General features: G+C 36.5%; 1 non-coding gene and 1 pseudogene across 1 annotated transcript; one reads left to right on the top strand and one right to left on the bottom strand.

Moving 5' to 3' along the window:
* Positions 1–802: 802 nt before the first annotated feature.
* On the top strand, positions 803–7,486 carry LOC125496802 (NAD(H) kinase 1-like; annotated as a pseudogene).
* Positions 7,487–8,319: 833 nt separating this feature from the next.
* Positions 8,320–17,946, bottom strand: LOC104890022 (hypothetical protein; the record flags this gene model as incomplete). The annotated part of the gene is made up of 9 exons (XR_008968951.1): positions 8,320–8,667; positions 8,780–8,905; positions 13,202–13,341; positions 13,839–13,883; positions 14,013–14,066; positions 14,178–14,309; positions 15,218–15,286; positions 16,782–16,804; positions 17,466–17,946. It is a non-coding gene; the product is annotated as a hypothetical protein (transcript).
* Between the last annotated feature and the right edge of the window lie 6,251 nt (positions 17,947–24,197).

Consider the following 24,197-nt stretch of genomic DNA (forward strand, 5'->3'; position numbering starts at 1 on the left):
GTTTCTGTTATGTTGGGTTATATCATATCGACACAGCTTCTTTAGTAGAACTTTAAGCAGGTTGTGGTCTACTTTCTGATTTTGGGGATTCTTTGCATTTTGATCCTTAGTGGTTGGGTTGGTATATAGTGTTCTGACTGTTCTCTCATTTTCATGTTGTCCTCACAACATGCTGCATGACGTAAAAGCACCAGGATTTTCTTGATGCAGGTTTATAGTTGGCAAGAAAACGAATTAGCATTTTCATCAAAAACTTAATCCTAGATCTTGGTGCAATTCAGTTGGTTAAGTTAGTAAATGTATGATTTTTTCATCATCAAGACCAAGTTCCAAACCTTGATGGATATCTACTAGCTCTTTAGGAGTTCAAGGATGATCTTCTGACTTCTGGTGAGGTGGATGGGTCTGACCTTGTAGGGTTAGTATTTAGGAGGGATCCTCCTTTAAATAAGAAGAGGTAATGCTAATCGATGCCCCATGAGTAAATAAAGCTTCTCTGAGGACGTTAAATTTTCAAAGTGCACGTATTCATTATCAAGTTCTTGTCTTTATCCATGTCCTGAGTTCCAAGACGAAATCCTGGTGCATTAAGCCTCGTATTTGTAGCTTTCCACTGATCCGCTCTGCGAGCTTCTTGCTTGTTGTACTTGTTCTGCTCTGTTCTTTTTGGAGCATTTCTTTTTCTTTTGTTGAATGGCTTGCCTTGGAAAGTATATTCTTTTATCCTCAATACTTTGGGAGTCATCTTTGAACTGTTGTGGACAGTAAAATAATACCTGATCTAAATTACTCAAGTGCTCTCACTAATCATTCATGGGTTTCTACATGTAGGAAAATGGAAATGTTTCCTGTTCACCTCATGAAAATGGAACTTCAGATTCACTTTCCCTATTTTCGGAAAAGGCAGTACAAGAGATTAGTCAGCAACCTCTTCAAGGAGATGATCATCTTGTAGAGTTTTCTGAAGCTATGAGAAGTAAGATTTATCAATCCTGGTACTCCTTTGAATGGAAATAATCCTATTTTACCATATTATAACTTATAAATGATTATATTATTATCTGCTGCTTTAGCTGTTGCAAAGGCACTGAGGCGTGCTGCAGAAGGAAAGGCTTCAGCTCAAGCCGAGGCAACTGAATGGAAACGAAAATTTGAGCTGGAGAAGTCAAGGAACCTGCAACTGGAACGCAAAGGTTTCTATATACACAGACCACATTTTCGATTTGATTGTTTACTTCTTATTTTTGTCCCTGTTGCGGTTGTGTGGAATTTCGCTATACATGGAATGAATTTTTGAGACAAGTAATCCACCAACCTCTTTCTTCTGGGCAAGCTCTAGATCTGAAGTTAAAGATAAGAGAAGATTGTGCTTGTCTCTCCTTTTTTCTTTTTTTCCAAATGAAGTAAACATAGAATTGTTTCCCAGTGAAGGAAGCTATACAGAGCATGTGCATGAGGGATCTTTCTAGCATTAGGAACAACTGTGAGCATAAGTAGATATTTTATATGCAATTGTATATATTAGCTGAGTTATGAAAGACAGGTCCAGCTAAGAATTGTTCGTAATAATAGCTATCCAGTTCAGTTACTTATGATGACTTTAAAGAGGGTTGCGACTGATTGGAAAACTGAAACGGATAAATATGACATATATACTGTGTGATCTCTAGAGTCCAGATAACAGAGACTTCCTTAATATTCCTACCCTTACTCAGACCGATTTTATGAGTAATACCTTAACTGATAAGAAATCTGAAAATCATCTTATATAAAGCTCTCTCAGCCTGTCATTTCAAGTGCAACCGCTTCTTAATTTATCCTGGTCATTGTTTTTTATCCAGTCCATTAATTCATTACATATAGTTTCACTACTTGAATAAGCTTTGCACTTCTCTGTATATAGTATATAATATACTTCTATATTATAAAGATGCTAGGAATAACATAGGTCTAGAAAACTCAAAGTTTCTAGAACGACTAGGTTGAAGGACTCGATGGACCTTCAGACATTCAAGCTTGTGACCATTACATTAGGTATGCTGGTGCCTGGTAGGTCTAAGATGAGGATTTCTGTGGGTATGATAAAAAATTTCTACTCGGAATAGGATATGTTCAGTTGCATTTTCTTTTTCTTTAGTTTTCCTTACAGAGATTCTCAACATTACTGCTAGTGATTAGTCTCCAATCATGTGATGTGTAAAGAAAGTGTTGTGACAAGTTGCTGATTTCATGGCAGTGCTATCATCTGGGAACGATTCTTGTGACCTTCCGAACAAGAGAACAGCAGACTTGGCTGACCAACCTGATGCGTGTGTCCCAGCAAACGGGAAAAATGGTCATTGCTGCGGGGCAAATGGAATCTGCAATCATGAAGTTCTCCGGGATGGGGAACCAACATCAGATTCTGAGTCTGTGAACAAAAAGATAGTGAAGAAGGTAGTTTTTCAGCTGACTCCATCTTTGAGTTGTGATCTGGTTGGCCGTTTCTAGTTTAATAGAATTGATCTTATTTAGAAAGACCAGTATTTCACTTAATAAACTGTCATATCCGTCTAAAAGTGGTTGACTATCAGTATTAGATTTCTTTCCTTATCAAGACTCACATTTAAATGGCTATGCCGGTGGTAACCTCTCCAGAATTCTTTTTTAATATATTTTTTCGTTTTCCTGATGCAGGCGTCATTCAAACTCTCATGGAATAGTGAAGGTGCAAATGGAAATCAATATAAGCATGATGTAGTCTCTTTTGACAGAGGAAACATAACAACTACTGAGCGCAGTAGCAAGCAGGTATACATATTGACTATGCATGATAATTGTAATAATGGATCACATTCATCTTGGCTGTATTATGTTGTTTACAAACTTTTACACATTGTATGGATAGCAATATAGGAGGGAAAGGAAGGTGAGGGTTAGAGGAGGAAGGGAGGGGGCAATGGAGCTCCATTTTCCTTCCAAATCTTTCTAATATAGGAGGGACGATGTTTATTAAAGAGGGAGGGAAAATGAATGCTTCCCTCTCCCTCCCTTTCCTTCCCCCAATCCCTTATCCAAATAAGGGAACTTGTTTCCCTCCCTTTCCCTTTCCCTTTCTTCCCTTTCCCTCCATTTCCTCCTATCCGAACAATGTGTCAATATAATATTATCTTTGCTAGATAATCACAGACTAGAGAGTTAATTCTTACTAATACTTGATTAAGATTGATTACAATTCCTGGACTTTGGATTGACTGAGCCTTAGCATTCTTTTCTGTAAGTCGTGGTTTTAGTTATAGACTTCACTGGACTTGCTGTATTTGTGCTTCTACAATTTTCTACTTTGTTGTATGTGTGCACTTAACTTTGAATGGTAAAATTCCATGCAATCATGTCTCTGATAGCTTTGGTCTGTGGGGACTTTTTTGGAATTCTCTTTTCTTGTATGCTTGAATAATCAGTTGTTCCATGCCAAATACTCGGTATTAGATTATCTAGTAGCTACAAAACTTAGTTTTGGGATTCTGTTCCTCTATTTTTTACCCCTCTGTGTCTCAAATCTCAATCGAATGATGTGTTGTTCCATGCTTACAGATATTTCTCAAGTGGGAGACTGATCCCAAGACTGTTCTTGTTTTGTCCAAGCCAAATTCGACTTCTGTTCGTCTTCTATGCTCTGAACTTGTCAGGTACACAATCTATACAACTATACACAAATATATTAAAAGGCGTGCATGACAATGTATACACGCCACGTGGCACCTCTGTCACTACACTAGAATTGTCCAATGTGTGCACAAGTCATGTCAATTAACAAAAGTAAAATTAGCTTGCAACAGGATTTGAACCCATGACCTCTTGATAGTATACATGACATAATTACCATCTCAACCAACTTTTAATCATGTTTTAAGTGTCCACATTATTATATATGTACCTTTTAAATGTTGAGTCTTCCTTAATATATTTTAATAGGAATGGAAAAAAATGATATCAAATTCGGAAAACAATATTAACCCGGGGCAACGCCCGGGCCCAAATACTAGTTCTAACTTATAAAGTGCCACTAATTTATTTATACCTTGAAGTAGTCTTTTTTTTAATTAATGCCTGCATCCAATCTGAAGCCTTCGATCAACTTGGCGATGCCTTTAATCTGAATAGCTACTCTAGGTTCAAGTAACATCAGGTGTGTACAATAACTTGCAGATGGTTGAAAGAGCAGAAGAAGTTAGACATATATGTGGAACCACGAGTTCGATCTGAACTCTTAGACGAATCATCTTCCTTCAACTTTGTTCAGACATGGAAGGATGGTAAGATTCAAACATCAAGGTTTTACTTTCAGTAGCTTTTGAAGCTCGCAAGGCGATAATAGTAATACCATACCCAACAGCACTTGTTACTTCTATGTACTTTATAAGAAACTTTTAAAGGAACGTGTAGCAGCCACGTTATTCGTTTGGCCTGTGTTGGTTATATGAACGCAGTTTACCCCAAATTGTCCATATTTACTTTCTTCTGCTCTCTCTCATATTTTGCTCATTGACAGACGAGGAGGTCTTGCTCTTACATACAAAAGTTGATCTGGTCGTGACTCTTGTGGAGATGGAACTGTACTTTGGGTATGTTTATTGTTCCTTTTCGTATTCATTTTAGAATTAGATTATAAAGGACAAGTGGATGTTAGATACATGAGGAAAATTCCTGATGGATAAACTTATACAGTAAGTTGTCACTTAACAGACTTTGGATGCTTTACATTTGTTCCCTTGTTCATACCTGCCACAGTTGTCTAAACTTTAAAGTCAATATATTTCTTCTTGAAATTTTTAACTATTATTATCTAACCATGTAAAATTTGTTAGTTGAATTCATGACTACCAACTAATGAAACGTTTGCATCAAAGAGTTTTAATGACTTTGACCAGTTTAATATATCAATTATTCATTTTGTAGTACTATCCATTTTTGAGAAATGATCTTCACTGCCATTTTAGAATTTCTATTTTTTTGAGGGGAAAATTGGAAACTGCCATTTTAGAATTAGCGTCCTTAGTTTTGGCTTAGTTATGTTAAGATTGTAAACATTTTAACCTGGCCTTTGACAGGATCCACTCAAGTTTTTGGGCATTCCATATTGCTTAAGAAGTTTCATTCTCAGTATGCAGCAAATATATCTTTGAGGAGATGAGATTGGTGCTAGCAGAGTAGCAGCTAATTATCGTTTTATGTTACTGTTTTTGTGCCTCCTGAGACTAATGCCTGCTTCTTGATGCAGGCTGCTTCGTTGTTCAAAGGACCAGTTCCTCCTGTAGTTCCATATTCTATGGGATCCCTGGGCTTCATGACTCCATTTTGTATCCTTTGTGATTTCCAAGTTGCTCTCAGTTCTAGATACGAGTCTAAAGAGCATTATTTTTTGGGTTTGAACCAAGTCATCTTAAGAAACTAACAACGCATTTGAAGTGTTTTTGCCAAATTTACCTCTATGTTATTCAGATTTCAGACTTTTCACTTTACCTCAAGTACCCGTGTCTCAACAATCCAAAAGGGCATGGACACTTCAATACTTCACTTTGGGCTAAAATCATGAACTGTTTTTATAAAATAACATAGTTGGGCATTTGTACCCGTGTCCAATACGAGTACTTGAGTCCAAGTAAAATAGGTTTACCTTAACCTCTCCTCTCAAAGTTATTCCGAATGAATATAGTGATACTAACTGCTTCATGCTAGAATGTTGAAGTGATATTTTTACTTTACCTTGATACTATCAGAGTTGTTCCTTAATTCCCCTTAGATAGTGAGCAATATAAGGAATCACTCGATTCGGTGCTTCAGGGCCCATCAGTATCACATTACGACACAGGTTGCAGTGCCATGTAATTAGGGAGTCGGCAAAACATGAATATGATACGGAGGAGCCAATTCTCGTTCTAAATAAGTCACTATTGATCGAGGGATATCGTCATATCTCACAAATCTAGAATGCTACTGTGACAACACCTTTGTGACATGTGTTCAAGGAGATGGTTTAATTTTATCCACCACTTCTGGAAGCACTGCATACTCATTGGCAGCTGGAGGATCAATGGTCCATCCACAGGTGTGTCCAACAGCTAAAGCTTCTTCACTCTCTTGTTTCTGTGTGCATGTGTTTTGCTCATTATACTGATATGCCTACTGGCTGCAGCCTATATATATCATCCGAGTAATACATTTGATTTGGAGTCTTTGTTTTAGAAATTGAGTTAAAATATCTTAATTTTTCACTATTGTAGTTTTTACATCTCCACATTAATCTTGTCTTTCTTCAGAACTCTTAGTTAAGGGTAAGTGCAAAATTTGAGTTACTCAATTTTGAGAGTGGCCTCTTTTTCTGGGATGACCTAAAATAGAAATGTAGTCAAAATTAATTTAGATCAGAAAGGGAATGTTATTCCGTTGGTACTTTTGAGAATCAGCACCATTAGGAACTCATACTTTTGAGCTTGAGGAGCATTCTAAAGTAAGATCTGCTTTTAGCTTGTGGCTTAGTAACTGACCAGCAATCATTTCTTTCTCCAACGTTCCTCCTAGTTTTACCTAATTCGTTACTCCTAAGAAATACGATCCAGAAAAGGCAAATGGGTGCAGGTAAGTGGTATACATTTGAGCTGATGTTACAAAACTAGTTGTTTTTGTTCTCGGACTGAGAAGCGCACTGGTCCCACATTCTCTCTGTCTCTCTCTTCTTCACTCTCTTACTCTTCCATCACAGGCTCACACTCTTTCCTACTTGTGATTAATGATTTATTTATATAAAATTACATGTACTGATGGTAGAAAGCCATCAATATGCTGAATGAAGTTGTTGATACTTAAGATGGCAACAATGCATAGTTTTCTTACTAAGATTCTTTTAACAGGTTCCTGGAATTTTATTCACACCAATCTGTCCCCACTCTCTGTCCTTTCGGCCTTTGATATTGCCAGAGCACGTGACATTGAGAGTGCAAGTACCATTCAACAGCAGAAGCCCTGCATGGGCGTCATTTGATGGCAAAGATAGAAAACAGTTGGCTCCTGGTGATGCACTTATATGCAGCATGGCTCCTTGGCCTGTGCCAACTGCATGCCAAGTTGATTCCACCAGCGATTTCTTGCGCAGTATTCATGAAGGCCTGCATTGGAATCTAAGAAAGACGCAGTCGTTTGACGGTCCTAATCTTGGTACTTGATACTTCACATCTACAAAGTGTTTTTAGTTTACCAAAGACGCCTGATTTCATGTCACATATCTAGATCAGAGATTCCTTCGTATAAATGGGTGGAATATATAGTATTCATGCCACTAAATTGTAGGTGAGCAGTTGTGTAATCTATAATATTGATGTTGATGAAATATGGACCAACATAGGATGTATTTTACCTTACATGTATGATGTATACCATTTGCACAAAGTGCAAGTATGAAGTAACACATGTTATTGTCTTATATAATTGTTTTATTTGTTGTTGTAAATGTAAAACCTAACAAGAATTGTTTAACCTCACTGAGTTGCTTGGAATTTTAGAGTATATTGTATTATTGGACAATTCAACCATACAAAACATTGTATCCAAAATCAACATAGATTTTAATGATTGAAAAGGTTAAACTTAAACAACTCATGGTTATAAGATTCCTTGAAAAGAACACAAAGCAATCTTGGAAAAATGGAAGGGTTTTACTACAAAATTTTAATGATTACGTATAATACTTGCTATAAATCGTAAAGGAATATTTGCATGGTATCACTTTTTCACTTGTTACCCAAGAATACTAGGCTAAACTTTGGCCATGAGTAATAATTTTATATGAGATAGAAAATAGTTATGTGCTTATAAATATTTTCACAATTTGTCTTTTTTGGAGGCAACTTTCCAATATTTTTAATAATATAGAGTGGAGTACACATAATAGTTTGAAATAGTAAAAGATGATATCAAAATCAATATATACTCCAATACTTTTTATAATGCGCGCATATTTATAGAATTTCTTTGAACCCCTAATATTTTTTATATTATGTTACACAAGAATTATAAACATTATATCATTGATTTCATCTAAACATTTGCATACATTATTCCATATGGATTAACAGTCAAAATTTTCTAGTTTCTAGAAGTTTCTTTATGGATTGAGATCCCCTTCTTACCCCAACTCATGAGGACTGAGCCTGTTTGGGCCAGTAAATTACTGAATAAAAAAAAAAGATTAACAGTCAAAATTTCTAAAAGAGGAGAAAATGCTCACTCCAACCAAACGCACAATGGATTGATTAAAATTGAAACCAAAGAGACAACTTCAAATCCTGATAAAAATCTTTGTAAAGCCCCAAATAGTTCAGCAATTTCCATACTCCCATTTTTATAAATATTCCGTCTTCCAAACACCTCACTTTCAAGACATCATTGGGGAAAAAATATACGTACAAAAATAGCATAAGAAGGCATATACCAATGTTTGCAACTGAATTTTCCGTTCACTTTAACACGGCGTAAAAAACAGAACTTGGTAACATGAGGCACAAACCTCCTGTATGACTAATCATTTGACCTACGTTTTGTGTGATGGCAAATCAACGTGAATCTACTCCCTAAGCATGTTCTTCACCATGAGCCTTTTGAATTCCGATCCATCGTGCATAGTCAACCCACCTAAAAGATACAGTAAACATGGCAGAAAATGAGGCAGCCGAAAGAGGCAAGATACAGGGTAGGGATGTGAAGGAAGAGGGGAGAGAATCATGAAGGCATTGAAAATACTCACAGTAATGAACCCACGAATGTGTTGCCGGTTCTTACAGCAAAGCAAAAAGCACTTAACAAGAGTTTCTGCTTGTGAAACATGGGTTCTAGTAATCGTTGTTCAATAATACCAGCCACAATTTGGTATCTGCGTTTAGAAAAAAATATATCAGTAACAGCTCAGGTAAAATTTCACAAGATAATTCTACGGCGCCAACATTATCATTACGTTAATAATACAGCAATGAGAATGACATATTAACTCATAAAGACCAAAAAATGGTATGGCCCAGTAACTAGTAAAGGTTTATGCATCTCTAGAATATTTACTGCAATTCTGGAAAGTGTGGTTGGCCTAGTACTAGTAGGTATAGTGCAGTACCACTGGCCTTCCGCATCCCAGGTTGTGGAAATGAACCAGAAGGGGGCAGTAGGATATATTGTGACTTAGCTGCCCTATGAGAAGGGGTAAATTCTTGTAAAAGACAATCTCCATTAGCAAAAGCAATAAAAGTTGCAAAATATAGGTAAAGAGGATATTATTTATGTAAAGACTAAAGAGTAGTTACATAAAGTACTAAAAAGTTTAAAAAAAGGGTAAAAACTTGGCAGTCTCACCAAAAGAAGTTCAGAAAAAGGTAAAACTTAACGGTCTGACCAATACAATTTTGTCCTGACAAGAAACTAGCTAAAACAACCTATTAGAGGTCCTTGATTATCTATGAGAGAGAAGGGGAGAAGGGGGGGGGGGAGAGGGGAGATATGGCCAACAAGAGCAAGCGACCAGTTCATTAACGTTGTAATATTATATATAAAGTGATTTCAGAACACTGCTCGAAAAAGTCTTTTTTTTATTTATATTAATATAAGAGCATTGAACACTTTAGACTAGGTGTTCATGCAAACACAACAAAGAAAACCAAACAAAGGAGAAGAAGACCATACATTAAAACAAACTACTTTGCGTCTACAGACACTTAATTAAATTAATTAAATCTGATAGAAAGAGTCAACAGAATCTTCTATTGGGGGGGGGGAGGGGAGATATGGCCAAGTACATTAGTTTTTGAACTCAAAATAAGGAACATCTAAAGTGAAGGAGAATGCAACAAGAGCAAGCGACCAGTTCATTAACGTTGTAATATATATATAAAGTGATTTTAGAACACTGCTCGAAAAAGTCTTTTTTTTATTTATATTAATATAAGAGCATTGAACACTTTAGACTAGGTGTTCATGCAAACACAACAAAGAAAACCAAACAAAGGAGAAGAAGACCATACATTAAAACAAACTACTTTGCGTCTACAGACACTTATTTCAATCTGATAGAAAGAGTCGACGGACTCTTCTATTCTAGTCTTACTGGGGACCGGGGGCGCGGTGGGCGGCGGCCACAATGAGGCCCTGTTCTTCTCAAAGAAGGGTATATTTCCTCTCTTTCATAGCCCTAATGCAATCCCGGAGCCGTTGCTTGCTCACACCCGACTCCTCTGGATCGATGGCAGGCAGGTGCTCCCAGAACAGACCCAGCATTTCCTCATATTGGAGCTTCCGGGTTTCTACCCAACGGATTTCTTGCTGAATTGTTGCTAGCCTTTCTGAGGTAGGGATATCCATTTTTTTTTTACTTACAATTTTTCTTCTACGTCTCTCTTTGTTTTGTGTTGTATGTAAAATATAGACTGAAATAAGCTTTTATTTACAGGTCTTTCAAGTCGCTTAATTATTTAAAATTCAGTTTTCCGGGCGCCATCTCATGTATTCTTCCGTCTGAATACGCCTATTCCACCTCAGAAGCTCCAATATGAGGTGGTTCATCCTCAGAACTCATGTCCAACTCTGTAATGTTCAAATGACAATAGACCAACTAATTGCATATGGAGATATTTATTGTGCTCCTTTTCAATACACAACATTTTGAACTTGTTCATGCCATAACGTTCACTAACAAAGATCTCCCTTAATAATTCGATGCATAAGAGCACCCTTTACATTGATGTTGACCATGGAGTCAATCATTAAAGGGGTGTTGGTTGATAATGGGGCCTTCATTAATGTCTTATCCTCTTAATACCCTTAAGTGACTTGGGTATTCATATTCCAAAGAGGATACTCCCATTGGAACCATAACAATTAACAGCTTACGATAAGATAGTACGGGAAATTATCGAATCTACGGCCATTATTCTAAAAACAGATGAGTTATACCACAGGTGAAGTTCATGGTAATAGAATGTGAATCTCCTTTCATGTTGTTGTTTGGACGTCCATGGCTTCATCATAATTCAAATGAACATGAAGATGGCAACCCCGCACGGGATAATCACAATCTCGGGTGACATAAAGATGGAGTTGTGATGCAAAAACCCGTCTCTCAAGTGAGTTACGTGAATTATGAGGAAAATAGGGATGGTCATACCGGCGATGTCAGCAATACCACCCTTTAAGTTGGTTAAGGATTATGTAAGTGGCCTATTCCTCAAGATGAACGTGATCAGCCGAGCTAGAAGCCATATATAAGGAAAGTTAGAGAATCAAGAAGAATTATTGGATTTATCTAGAAACTTGAAGCGTCCAATATGATGGAATAGAAACTCGTCGCTTCTTTTCATTCAATCATGGAACCATATATATTCCTTCACGAAATTGATTTACAGCACAAGGGCATTTTACATGCTAGTGTGCAAGGCATGGGAATCATGGCTTGTTAACCGAGAAGACAATCTACTATGTGTCAAGAAAAGATAGGAGAGGTGGAATAGGCGTATTGAGACAAAAGAATTCATGAGATAGCGCCCCGAAAACTGAATTTTAAATAGTTAAGCGACTTCAAAGACCTATAAATAAAAGCTTATTTCAGTCTATATTTTTACATACAACACAAAGCAAAGAGAGCGTAGAAGAAAACTGTAAGTAAAAAAATAGATATCCCTACCTCAGAAAGGCTAGCAACAATTCAGCAAGAAATCCGTTGGGTAGAAACCCGGAAGCTCCAATATGAGGAAATGCTGGGTCTGTTCTGGGAGCACCTGCCTGCCATCGATCCAGAGGAGTCGAATATACGCAAGCAACGGCTCCGGGATAGCATTAGGGCTATGGAAGAGAGGAAACAGGCCCTCCTCCGAGAAGAACAGGGCCTCATTGTGGCCGCCGCCCACCGCGCCCCCGGTCCCCAGTAAGACTAGAATAGAAGAGTTTGTTAACTCTTTCTATCAGATTTTAATAAGTATCTATAGACGCAAAGTAGTTCGTATAAATGTATGGTCTTCTTCTCCTTTAGTTGGTTTTCTTTGTTGTGTTTGCATGAACACCTAGTCTAAAGTGTTCAATGCTCTTATATTAATATAAATAAAAAAAAGACTTTTTCGAGCAGTGTTCTGAAATCACTTTATACATACTATTATGACCTTAATGAACTGATCGCTTGCTCTTGCTCCGTTCTCCTTTCGCTCTATTTCCTTATTTTGAGTTCATATACACAATCCTTAAGTTCCTTTCACTCTAGATACGTTATGTTAGATTATTTTTTGCGTTGAGGATTTGTGCTTGTGGGCTGGGGTGAATATTGCAGACCAGCGGATCTGGTAGTCGACAATCGTTCGGACTTGGTAAAGGTTGTCGCGGCACCTGTAGTAGGACAGAGGACTTATCGCGATGCCCGCGGACCAATTTACGATGTCTCCGTCGCTGACGTTCGTCAAGCAGGCCACGTGGATTGGCCAGGGTCTTCTTCGGCTAATGAGACCTCGATCTCGAAGCCTTCGGAGTATCTTTTTGATAGGCGCTTCTATCTGTATGGGGAATTCTCCCCTCATAGATCTCTTTAAGTGAACCCCCATGCTCTTATTCCTATTTGCGGATTCTCTCCATCTAAGAAAAAAAAAGCCAACGCTTAACTAAGGTAGTTCACTGAGTGCTTGCATTAAAAACTTTCTTTCGGGCAATGATTCGATTCTTCTTAGCTTGGCCATTCGATGTTGGTTCTTTCGATCGAGAAAGAGAACTCTTATTCATTCGGAAGTGACTGGTTCGATAGGGCCAGGGACGGGAAGGGCCTTACAAATGAGAAATAGAAGAGATAAGCTAAGCAGGCAGGCAGACTAGGCCACTAGCACTTGATGAGTTCAGAGCGATGAAAGGGAGAGAGATAGATTAGGCTTGCTACCTCACTAAGTAGATCTAGGCTTAACCTTTGGACGCACATATATAGGTTGTATTAAGATACCAGCTACTTCCCAACCTTACTAGAGCTACTCACCAACATATTACACATGAGAGCAAATCCCAAAATTGTCATGGCACCAATTCATAGCATCAGAATATAGAATAGACAATTCAATAGGGAGGCATAATCAATAACAGTAAAAAAAACATTCACAGCGGAACTGGGATATGTAAACAAGCACAAAAATAAATGTTCTAGAATTATTCTTGGACATACCTAAGGTTGCTTGAAATTGCCATATACACACCATAAGCCACACTGGTGGATAGTATAGGAACAGTCTCTACTTCATCAGCTGCTGACTTATCAACAGCTTTGCGTGCGTTAATTACAGCGTTAGTTATGGATGTACCAACCTGCAAAAATGAAAAATGTCATTGTTGTAACTTCTAAGTTCTAACATTCAATGATCTCTTCAGATAATAAAAACCACCACCATGTTTCCCTATCCCGATCAATAACATGCTGGGGACGGTGGAGAGGGTTTACAAGAGATGAAGAGAACCTGGATCATCATTCATCTTAGAAAATACTACAGCAACATGCTTTACAAAGAATCGTGCATTCAAGTCAAGAATGATGGAAATAGCAGTCTAATATTCAAACTGAAAAGGTAATATAGAAGTTCCAAAGGTGCCACAGAAGCTTAAAAATAGCCCAAGTCCCATTCCGTACTTCCTATGAAGATGGTGAAGCTCTTATATACGTGTAAATGATCTCACGTTACCAATGATTCATTTTCTTACATTTAAATAAATAAATAAATTGTTCAATCTTGAAAATCAAGCAATTTTTTGCAAGTTAGAGAATTTCCTAGGTTTATCGAAATAAGCAGAAAAGATCAATAACATACCAAAGAGGATGCAGTACCAACAGCAAAAAGCTTCGACCCATTCCGCTGTATTAAGACATACATCAAAGTGTTTCAAATACAGTTCCAAAAGACACACCGTTTTCTACATAACCCAGTGCTTGGAAAGTTAAACTAAGATTAGACTTTCCATGAAACCAAAACCACTGCGCTTACCACAATGGCCCCTATCCTCTGCATCAATGAATAAGAAGCGCCACCAAGAGCAATCTGGAAACAGAAGCATAATATGAGACATTAGAGATCTTATAAATAAAGCATGCATCAAATCTGAAACACGGTAAGTACTAAATCAAAAACTGAGTTCCCTAAGTTAAAGACCTGGAAAGCATTGTCAGGACAATTGTGGAAGAACTTCGAAATAGGTCCAGCATTTAATGCAAGAGGTTGTCGGAGAGCAAAAGTTGGGGCAGGAAGATAAACCAGCATGAAATCTGCAATGACGGCCATAACCTTTTCACAGAAGCAGTTAAACTATTAGAATATACCAAGAATCCTGTAGAATGCAATGTCATAACTCATATATATATGAGTCCATGAGCATGCAGTTAGGTAACTGCAATTTGCCAAAGAGCTGAGAATTCTCATCTGGCATTTGATCATATACCCTAACGACAAGCCAAGCCTTGGCCCAACACTTTACATTGGGTGGAAAAAGGCCATCCATAAACAAGCCTAGCTAGACTGAAGTAGTTGTCATATAGTGGATTAAGGATACGAGATGATTTACACTTTATAATTTTTGTGTTATATTTACACTCCCCTGGCCTAAATTGAACTAGTGACATTGAAAAATTCAGATCATAAGCCATTCCTGGTTTTATAGATGTGACATTTTTCGAGACATCTAAAATACTATAAAAATTACCTAACCACATTATACTTTTATAGTTGACAAGTGGTACAACATGAGATCTCATTACGACCTGGTAATACTATGTTATTCCCGTAGTTTACTCCAATGTATAAATCAAAATGGACCATAGAGTACCATACCTGCTTTACTGGTCGGAGATAATTAATCAGATCTTTTCCTTAGGCAGAATTTTGCAATTTCGTCTACGGATACAACTCATACAAGAAAGAAGGCTAGGCATCTCAAAAACAAGTTTTATTTCCTAAACATACCATCAGGAAGTTTACTTGAGACGACTAAAGAAGCAACTAAGAAACAATAGAAATGAGTAAGTTACATAGTAGTAATATTAAATCATTAAGGTCCAGCAACCAAATGTACCCTTACACAATACAACCATCAACCATGTAGATGCATACATTTGAAGGCATAGCCATTTCATTGTGAATAAATGGTAAAGCAAACATAAAGGCAACCAAAAATATCGTATTGCACAATTACATACCACATCTGCAAAAACAACTTCCAATTCGTTGAAGAAATTCTCCCTTCTCTTTTCATATTCTGCAGCAGTCTAAACCACAAGGAAATCATTAAAGATCATGTCTATCAGCAATAACTATTGACAGTTCAAATATGTCACGTCATAGTAATTTACAAGGGACACAAAGCAAAGCATTTCAAGGAAGAAGATTTAGAGGTAATGTCATGTGCAACAAGAAAGAATTGGCAGCCAGAGGAAAAGCATCTAAAAAAGGCATGACCTCATTAGTTAGTAATCCTTAAGCTAAATTATGCTATAAATCATAAAACAATCACAGAAGATTCATGAACCAATTAGACCATCCACATAAAAGCTAAATAGGCCTCACGGATTGATTCATTACATCAATTGTGCATCATAAGGTTAAAAAAAACCCAAAGAACAGAACAATAATAGATTTTGCTGAATTGTCATAGGTAAAAATAATTGCTTCAAACATCATTGTAGAGTGTTTGCTATGAAAAAGTGAAAGCCTCTAATAGTAGGAGCTCATAAGTTTTGACCATAAAAGACAACTATGGCTTCTCATTATGACAGCTGGAGTACTCAAGACCATCAAGGGAAGCTACCAATTCACAAAGTTCTATCCACAAATATTACTGCTCAATGGTAGTTAATTTGTCACTATTATACAAACAATTTAGGTCCATTACAAGGCATTGCGTGCGTAACCAAACGATGCTCTACTGTTGTCCCATTAGATGAATCCAACAAAGACTCTAAACTCATTATTAAGGGTGCATTATTTCCCTGATTGTCACCTTCAAAACTATCTTAACCAATCTGAACTTGTTGTCCGTAAACTTAACTTATGTGCTTAATGTAGTTGTGAATAAAATCTGGATAGCCCTTTCTGGCTTTGAACTTGAATAAGCTGACCTTATTGGCCCTAAACTTGACTTATTTGAAAATATTTTCTAAAATAACTGAAATTAAAGTGAGGAGAACATAGCCTTGTAGTGTGAAACTAAGACCAAAAGTCAAGTCACACTTGTCCATCACCAAAGTCCACATTATTGCTTTACCATAAGAAAACAATCTCTGATTGATCTCAAATTCACACTAAACACTCAACATGGAAACCATGCTCCACATATACGCAGCCACAAAGCCTTAACTCTAATATCAAAAGCTTCTTCTGTAGTAATATATGTCGACCAATCAGATGAAGCATCACGTTTCCTCTGTTTTAGTGCACAAATGAGCAGATCATGGTTGGACTCGGATCCAATTGACAATCAACGAACAACTAGGATTCCCTAATGTGCAACACATGATAATTGATATCACTTCTCCCACTTTGCAAATTGCAATAATGTAAATGTCATCTACTATCACCAGACATTCCAAGGATGAGTAATGACTCACCCACTATAACTCATGCCACTCTCTGCTCTAAAGTGATCCCCCCTAATGACATAAGCATTGGAGACGCTTTCTCATTTACGCCTCCGAGACAGTTCTGAAAAATACTCATCCACATAATTCACCCAAAAAGCATGCTTGATCTTTTTCCTACTATAGCAAGATAGAAGATACCTATAGCACCTCCATGCTCACAAAAATAAATAAAAAAAATTCTCCATTTCACACACTAAAAAAAGCATATTCCCAAAGTAGTATATTATCACACTCTAAAAAGTATAATTCCACACTCAAAAAAGCATATATCACAATACTCTAAATGAAACCTATTCCCCAATATTTACAGAAAAACAATTCCAACTTTCAGGGAAGAAAACCAGAAAAAATAACTTGCACCAAAACACAACATTACATATAAACCATGCTCCTAATCAGTGTAACATAATTCCCTGATCTCCCCCGCGAAGTACGATCTGTAAAAACCAATTATGGTCGTGTTTGGCCTATTTTTTGCCCATTTTGGACGAACGCGAACTGAAAAAAGCGAATTATGTTACACTGCTCCTAAATCATCCTCCAATGACCATCCTCAACCATTCATCCCAACAATGTCATATAATGTACTTACACTAAAAAATCCACAGAAATTAACACAACGTCATCAATAACTCTTAAACCATAACCTTTTACTTTACTTTAAAAAAACAGAACATCTCCACCTCGTAGCTAAAATTACACTGTTTCGATATATGCAGCCCTAACAGCTAACAATAACCATTAAAACCACTATGACATACTCACGCGTTAATCGAAATTATTGTTTGAACATATGAAGAAGACAAACACACCTAGTGAAGATACCACGCCAATTCCATACCAACTTTAGCCAAAAACAGATCATCAGCTAATAATCGTTCCTTAAACCCTCAACTGAAGCAACCATCGCAAAAACGGCGATTTCTCAAGCTCTAAATACTCCTCACAACATCCACAGGAATCTTACCTTCTTCGATCGCACTCACCATATCTTTCGGCAAAGTTTCCAACGATCTTCCGATTTCCGATAACACCATAAACACATCCTTCTTATTCTTATTCTCGCCATTTTCATCATCATCATGATCATCATCACGTCTACCTCCACCGCCTCCATCGCCACCTCCGAAGTTTCCGCCGTCGGAGAAGTTTCCTTCGCCGGAGATGTTTTCACCGCCGGAGAAATTTCCGACGGAATTTGCGCCGGAGAATCGGAGAGGAAGTGTCGGCGAATGAGAGAAGGAGAGCGAGAATTGAGGTTTGAGGAGAGAGAAAAAGGAGTGAAAGGTTTGGTGTTGAAGTTAGGGTTAAAGGATGAGGAAGATGAGAGAGAGAACGATGATTGTTGTGAAAGTTGAGGTTGAGTTGAAGTTAGAGGGAAAGAAGGAGAGGAGAGAGAAAATGCTATGGCGGCGATCGCCATTTTTGAGTTTTTTGAACCTGTTTTGGTTGTTTGAATTTTGGGAGAAAACGAAAGTGGTTATTTTTTTTTTGGGGAATTTTTGGCACTAAAGAAAGTGAAGAATTTTAGGTCTTTTTTTTTGTGTTTCCTTTTTTTGATTTTGGGAGGTCAAATTTGTTTTCTTACTTGAGGTTTGATGGTCGTGAAGTTAACGCTCCAACTATTTTGAGAAGTTGTTGTTTAGGTTTGTAAGACTAAGGCTATGTTCAGTTCACCTGAAATTTTCTGATCTGAACTTATCTGATCTGATCTGATATGATCTGATCTGAACTTATTTTTTCTGATCTGATCTGATCTGATCTGAACTTATTTTTTCTGATCTGATCTGATCTGATCTGATCTGATCTGAACTTATTTTTTCAACAAGATCTTATCTTTTATAAAATATATTATTACTATTATATTATTACTTTGTAAATCATTATTATGCAATACATTATAAGATCTTCTTTATAGTGTTACTATTATTATCATTTTATTTCTATTACAACTTTTATACAACTTTTATTATTAATAATAATTATTATTATTATCATTATTATAAGAACAAACAATAATTATAATAATCATAATTATTATTATTACTAAAAATAATTATATAACTCAAGTCATTATTTTATAAACACACTTATACAATGTTTCACACTTTCCCTTAAAAAAAAGTTTCACACTTGAGAAGTCGGCAAACTGAACTCTTTTTTTTCCATATAAAATAGAACAAGATATACAAACAACTATGACTTGAGCAAAAAAAATAATAAATATCGTGCAACTTCAAATAGCTAGAGAGATTTGGAATTCGGTAAGAAGAGGTATACCGAATCTAAATTTATAATTTGTATTCACACTTAGCTTATTTTGAAATGTAATCCGAAATTAGTAGTTTCGTTGTCATGAATTTGAGATATCATATTTTATATATTTCTTATTTTTGCGTCAATCTTATGTTCTTAACATGTGGCTTTTAATTTTCTATTATTTAAACAACAAAATAACTTAATATAATAATACAATGACATTTATAATGGTAACAACAAGATTAATAATAATTACCAATATTAATAATTAATAAGTACAACAACAACAAAAAATAATTCTTTTGAACAAATGTACTAGTAAATAATAATACCCCCTTTGTATTTTTTTATCTTTGTCACTTAGAATCTTGACACTATTCACAATTAGAGATAATCTTTTAGATTTTTCTTAATATATAAGAAAAAATATAGTCATGTGGGTCTTGTTTGATTCGTCTCAATGAGTACTTTATTAATATTCAATTATTATAATTTTTATTAATATGTAGTGAAAGATATTTAATAATAATAAGTTTTTAAATATAAGCATGATATGATCTGAACTGATCTGATCTGATCTGTCTGATCTGATCTGATCGCTGATCTGATCTGATCTGATCTGATCTGAACTTATTTTTTCTGATCTGATCTGATCTGAACTTATTTTTCTGATCTGATCTGATCTGATCTGATCTGATCTGATTAGATCTGAAATAAGCAAAAATAAGGTGAACTGAACATAGCCTAAACTAATTTCGTTATAGTTGTTTAGATTAGTAGGTAAGCAACTCATAACTAGGTGGAAGAGAGAGTAGTTAGTAGTTTGCTCATGTTATAATTACAACTAGTTATTAGGCTCGGGATATGCCTTGGATAAGAAAATTTTCATTTATTAATATTGTACTTTGATATGATAGCACTAAATACAACTTGGTTTAGTGGTTAAAACTTTAGTTCATGAACTTGAGGTCATGGGATCAAAACCTATATTATGCAATTTCTAAATTTTTTTATTGTACATGAATTACATGAACTAAGTAGATTATTTAAGGAATAAGACTAAACCTAGTTTTCAAAAAAAATTGAGTAAAAAAATTATTATATGCTTGTTATTTAGACCCATTTTAATTAAATAAAAATTGAAAGGGTTGCATGCTTGCATCATGTTCACTATTTATAATCCAACATTATTTCCTATTCGTTTTTAAATCACGTTAAAAAAATAGCTAATAGTCTAATATCCATGAATGTCACCTAATAAAAGGTGTTAAAGTAAAGCAATGAAAGTATTATTATGCTTGTTGATTTGAGAGAAAAGTATATTGTGTAGTAATAAAGAAGGGTAACGAAAGGCTCAAGTTCCGCAAGTGACGGCCTATAGAACCATGGGTGATTAATTAAGATTAGGAATATTTATTTCTGTTATCTTAGCAGTCATTGCAGTTAGTATGGTAGTGGATGGCAGTTTTGTTAACTAGCCAGTAGCTTTTTTGCTCGTTATTTTGTCCTATGTGATCATGTATTTTGTCCTTTGTATTATGGTGTGCTGTCACCATCTGATTGTTTTCTTCCTAGTATATATATTACAAAGTTATGATACTAGGTCTTTGAGAGCCTAGAATTTGAGCTTCCTTTGGTGTGAACCAAGAGCAAATTTCTTCATGGTATCAGAGCACACTAGGTGCTGATCCAGAAAACATAAAAATCTTCTTCTTCTTTTATCTTCCTTAAAATTCTCTTGTTCTTTCTTTAAAGCTGGAAATAGAAGGAAACACTCTAGACGTTAGCCTTGAGCTAAGAGATCTTTTCAACATGAGTGAAAAACAACAAATCATCCCATATTCTATCCCTACTATCTTGGAAACTCAGATAATTCTATCAACCCTATTTCAAACATCATCTTCAATGGCGATAATTACCTTCCTTGGAGCAGAAGTGTTAGAATGGCACTAGGAGCTAAAAACAAACTAGGTTTTGTTGATGGAAGCATCACAAAACCACATGTTAGCTCTGAAGATTACAGTAAATGGACGAGAAATGACTACATGCTCAGGTGCTGGCTGTTCGCTTCTGTAACACCTGAGATTGCTGATGTCTTGATCCTAAGTGATTCTGCAAAGGGATTTTGGGATGACTTGGTTGAGAGGTATGGTCAACCAAGTGCTCCTCAGTTATACTCTATAAAAGAAAGAAGTTACAGGATTGATGCAAAATGAGATGAATGTGGCTGAGTATTATGGAAAGTTGAAAAGAGCTTGGGATGAGCTGAATGTTTTAGATGGTTTTCCAGAATGTAGCTGTGGAGCTCTGCAAATTTTATGTGAGTGCAAATATCTCAAAAGAATCCGTGAAAGGGAATCACAAAGTAGGTTGATTGATTTCCTAATGGGGTTAAACAACAGTAAGTATGATGGTTTGAGAGGTAATATCCTTGCTATGGATCCTATTCCTACCATAAACAAAGCTTTTCAACTTGTCCAGCAAGCAGAAAAGCAAAAAGAAATATCAGAGAATATTGAATCTGGGTTTGATGCAAGTGCTTTTTTTGCCAACAAATGAGTATTTGGTGGAAATCAGCAGGGTAAAGGGAACTTTCAGAACACAAAGGGAGTTTTTCCTAGAAAAGAGACTAAGGAGGAGAAGATGAGAAAATACTTTTGTGACCATTGCAAGATAAAAGGTCACACTAAAGATGTTGTTTAAGCTAAATGGATACTCATATTGTGATCACTGTAACATGAAGGGTCACACTAAGGAGGGATGCTTCAAATTACATGGATATCCAGAACGTTCTAAGGGCATGGTTCAGAAAGGAAAAAGGGGCATGTCTTATGCTGCAAATGTTGAAAGTGGTGAACACAACAAGGATCATGAGGAACCCCTGGACTTTGGGAATCAGAGAGACACCACCATGGTGAACAACCTTGTTGAGCAAGTTCTCAAGGCTTTATCTATCAAGCAAGGTAAGGGTAGCAGCAGCTCAGTAAACAACTCTCATCTAAGCAACTTTGCAGGTATTGTTTCTTCAAATAGTGCTCAATATTACTATAAGATGCTTGGTAGAGACACCTGGATTATTGATTCAGGTGCTTCAGAACACATGGTGAATAATGATAAATCTTTCTTTGAAAAAAGGAGATTGGATAACAGTGTTCATGTTGGGATGCCAGATGGAACACTTAGAGAGGTGAAAGAAACAGGTTCCATTCAGTTGGGCCCTAAACTCATACTCAGGAATGTATTATACATACCTGAGTTCAAACACAATCTCTTGTCTGTAGCTAGGCTCATACAGCAGAACAAATTGAAGGTTATGTTCTCTGATGAAAGTTGTGTGTTTCAGGACCCTTCTAATGATGAGGTGGTAGGAAAAGGAAGAAGATATGGAGGGATATATCAACTGAAGTTGTCTGAAGAAAATTGGGAAAAGAATGAAGGTGTCAGTAGTTTCAAGGATTGTAATAATGTAGTTTTGAACAAGAAAAGAAAAGGAAACATTGTGCTGTTTCATCAGAGACTAGGACATACTTCTTTGTCAAAATTAAAACATATACCTCAATGTGATTGCAGTGGCTTAAATGAATTATTTTGTGATACATGCTGTTTGGCTAAGCATCACAGGCTTCCATTTCCTATCAGTAAATCTATTGCTGATAACATTTTTGATTTGGTTCACATTGATTTATGGGGACCCTATAGGGTCAAAGCCATTATAGGAGGGAGATACTTTCTCACTGTTCTTGATGACCATTCTAGGGTCACTTGGACTTTTTTAATCAACAACAAGGAACAGGTAAAGGTTGTTGTGAGTAATTTCATTGCCTATGTAAAGAATCGTTTCAAGGCAAATATCAAAACCATTAGAACTGACAATGGAACATAAATTGTTCAAGGAGAATGTGGGAAGATGCTTGCTGAGCAAGGCATTTTTCACCAACGAAGTGCTCCTAGAACTCCCCAACAGAATGGGAGAGTTGAAAGGAAGCATAGGCATTTAGCTGAGACTGCTAGGGCCATGAAGATTCATGCTGGGCTCCCAAATAAATTTTGGGGAAAATGTATTCTTGCTGCTACATATATCATAAATCTGCTTCCTAGCTCTGTTATTAAGTGGGAAACCCCTTTTGAAAGGTTGATGAAAAAATCTCCTGATTACACACTTTTAAGAACTATAGGGTGTTTGTGTTATGCCACCAATTCTCATACAGGAGGGGATAAATTTGCCCCCAAAGGAAGAAGATGCATCATGCTAGGCTACCCAAGTGGGCAGAAAGCTTATAGGGTGTATGATTTAGAATCTCATAAGATTCTAATATGTAGAGATGTGGTCTTTAAGGAAGATAATTTTCCTTTTAAAGATTCTCCTCAACAAACACCAGCCAGTTCTTTTCTTTCTCCTTCTTTCAGGATGCAGATACAGACACTTTCTCAATTGATGCAGAAGGTGGGGATTATAATGAGCCACCTGATAATCATGATATTCCATCAATTGCTGCAGCACCAGGACAATCATTTTCCCCTGATGATATTCTGCATGATACTCAGGAAGAACACACTGTATTCACTGAAAATGAAGTTTCTTTGAGAAGATCAGACAGAGAGAGGAAGATCCCAGTCAAATTTGATGATTATGTGACCAATCTCAGGGCATCAAGCAAAAGCAATGAAGCTGATCAGAGAGTAGAAGCCTCGGGAGCCAATTTTGTCATGGCTACATTGCATAACAAGGACTACTATTCACCAGAATATGTTATATCTCTTAACAATGTGCTGAAAATAAGGGAGCCTACCTCTTTTAAGGAAGCTTCACAGGATGCAAAATGGAGGAAGGCTATGGAAGAAGAGCTTGTAGCTTTGGAAAAAAAGGAACCTGGGAGTTAGCTACTCTTCCAGAAGGCATGCAAGCATTGGACAACAAATGGGTTTACAAGGTGAAATTTAAACCCAATGGTGAAGTAGAGAGATATAAGGCCAGATTAGTGGCCAGGGGTGATAAACAGGTGAAGGGTAAGGACTATAAGGCTACATTCTCACCTGTTGCAAAGTTTGCCACAGTGAGAACCATGATAGCCCTTGCTACAAAGAGGGATTGGAAACTGCACCAACTTGATATAAATAATGCTTTTCTTCATGGGCATTTAGAAGAAGAAGTGTATTTAAAGATTCCAAATGGATACACTGGTCTATCTTCACACTCAAGGGCAAGTTTGTAGGTTGAGGAAGAGTCTTTATGGCCTAAAACAAGCATCTAGGCAGTGGAACATAGAGCTAAGAAAATTTC

This window comes from Beta vulgaris, chromosome 4 (assembly GCF_026745355.1).
Source record: "Beta vulgaris subsp. vulgaris cultivar EL10 chromosome 4, EL10.2, whole genome shotgun sequence".
NCBI lineage: Eukaryota > Viridiplantae > Streptophyta > Magnoliopsida > Caryophyllales > Amaranthaceae > Beta > Beta vulgaris.